This window comes from Perissodus microlepis, chromosome 4 (assembly GCF_051167445.1).
Source record: "Perissodus microlepis isolate ML-2025 ecotype Zambia chromosome 4, ASM5116744v1, whole genome shotgun sequence".
Lineage (NCBI taxonomy): Eukaryota > Metazoa > Chordata > Actinopteri > Cichliformes > Cichlidae > Perissodus > Perissodus microlepis.
In genome coordinates this window covers 14073050-14075367 of record NC_140464.1, presented here as the reverse complement: position 1 = coordinate 14075367, position 2318 = coordinate 14073050, and the positions used below count along the sequence as shown (strand labels likewise).

Here is a 2318-nt window from a genome sequence, read left to right as displayed (position 1 = left end):
ACATAAATAGAGTTCAGTGTCCTGTTGGGCAACAAGACCAAGGACCTCAGTTATTGGCTTACTGACATTTCAGCATGTGATATCAGAGAGATAAGGCAAAAAATTATGAGCTTTGTCTTTGTTACTACCGGCCAGTGAAAAATTAAATACACAACATATCATATGCAAACATGTACACTATATATTTTGTGTATATAATTTGTTTTTACACATTTTAGCAGGTCTGTTAAAACTAATGCAGACAAATGCGTTTCTTTCTTTTGTCTCTGCAGAGCAGGTTCACGAGGAGCTGAGCCGGGTAGTAGGAAGCCTATGGGCTCAAATTGTGGAGATAAATATTTTGTACTTGTAAATCAGTTTTGTATGTGTAAAAAGAATTTGTGTGTGTGTAAAAAAGATTTACAAGTACGAATTTTGACCCTATTTTTCTTCCTTTCATCTGATTGGTCAATGTCATGTCAATCACAAATTTAACTATCCAATCAGAGAACAGATGGGTTTGGCTATTGAATTCAATTTTCAATTGAATTCAACTTTATTTATATAGTGTCAAATCACAACAAAAGTTGCCTCAAGGCGCTTCATAGATACAGAGAAAAACCCAACAATCATATGACCCCCTCTGAGCAAGCACTTTGGCGACAGTGGGAAGCAAAAACTCCCTTTTAACAGGAAGAAATGATATGGTGATATCATTTCTTCCTGTCTACAAGGTCTTTAAGATAAGATGGGGCCTTATTATTTAAGACCTTGTATGTGAGGAGCAGGATTTTGAATTCAATTCTGGATTTAACAGGAAGCCAATGAAGGGAAGCCAATACAGGAGAAATATGCTCTCTCTTTCTAGTCCCTGTCAGGACTCTTGCTGCAGCATTTTGGATTAGCTGAGGGCTTTTCAGCGAGTTTTTTGGACATCCTGATAATAACGAATTGCAGTAGTCCAGCCTGGAAGTAATAAATGCATGAACTAGTTTTTCAGCATCACTAAGAGACAGGATATTTCTAACTTTAGAGATGTTGCGCAAATGGAAGAAAGCAGTCTTACATATTTGTTTAATATGTGCATTGAAGGACATATCCTGGTCAAAAATGACTCCAAGGTTCCTCACAGCATTACTGGAGGCCAAGGTAATGTTAATAGTAATAGTTAAATTTGTGATTGACATGACATTGGCCAATCAGATAAAAGAAAAATAGGGTCAAAATTCGTACTTGTAACTTGCAGAGTTTCACACATATTTTTTTGGCTAAGTCCACAAATCTTTTTTACGCACACACAAATTCTTTTTACACATACAAATCCTGATTTACAAGTACAAAATATTTATGACCACAATTTGGGCCCATAGAAGCCGTCAAGTTTGTGTAGATGACCGGAAAAACCTGCTGTACACTGATGCAGTCATTCATGAGACTCAGAGAGTCTGTTCCTCACCAATCGAGCCAAGATGCCATCTTTAGGGGATACTTTATCAAAAAGGTCAGCTGCTGTAAATATATTTTAATAGATATCTTGATTCACTTCTGATAACCTGAACTGGTTCTGTAGATATACATCTACATGAGAAATCTTCTTGGTTTCCCACAGGGAACTATTGTGTTTCCCCTTCTCACCTCTGTCCTGTATGATGAGAGTGAATGGGAGAGCCCACACACTTTTAACCCTTCACATTTTCTGGACAAAAAGGGTCAATTTGTCAGGAGAGATGCCTTCATGACCTTTTCTGCAGGTGTGACAACTTTGATAAAATGTACACTTCCACAGACGTGATTGGATTTAAATGAGTGTAAACTGCTCTTGCAGGTCGCAGGATGTGTCTCGGAGAAGGTCTGGCTAAGATGGAGCTCTTCCTCTTCTTCACCTCCCTCATTCAGCGCTTTCGTTTCACTCCTCCACCTGGAATCACAGAGGATGAACTGGATCTCACACCAGCTTTGGGAATCACCACCCCTCCTTCATCTCATATGCTGTGTGCTGTCAGTCGCCAGCAGTGTTGGTCAAGTTACTTGAAAAAAGTAATCAGCAACTAATTACTAATTACTTCCCCCCAAAAGTAATCCCGTTACTTTACTGATTACTTATTTTCAAAAGTAGTTAATTACTTAGTTACTTTTTAAAAACATGATTTACAACCTGAATAGGTGATAAAGCGATAGATCTTTCAGCCCAATTCTACTTTTTCTGCATAATCCATCATACAAAATGTAATCAAATGGAAAAGTCTCTTTTTAAAACTTAATTTATTAGTTTTAATCTTAACTTTATGCATCAAGCAAAAATTTTATTATATGCAACATTCTCTGACTGGAAGAAATTT

At 37.2% G+C, this 2318-nt stretch overlaps 1 pseudogene; it reads left to right on the top strand.

Annotated features, from left to right (window-relative positions):
* The first annotated feature begins 235 nt into the window (after positions 1 to 235).
* On the top strand, positions 236 to 2031 carry LOC146388552 (cytochrome P450 2K1-like; annotated as a pseudogene).
* Positions 2032 to 2318: the final 287 nt, after the last annotated feature.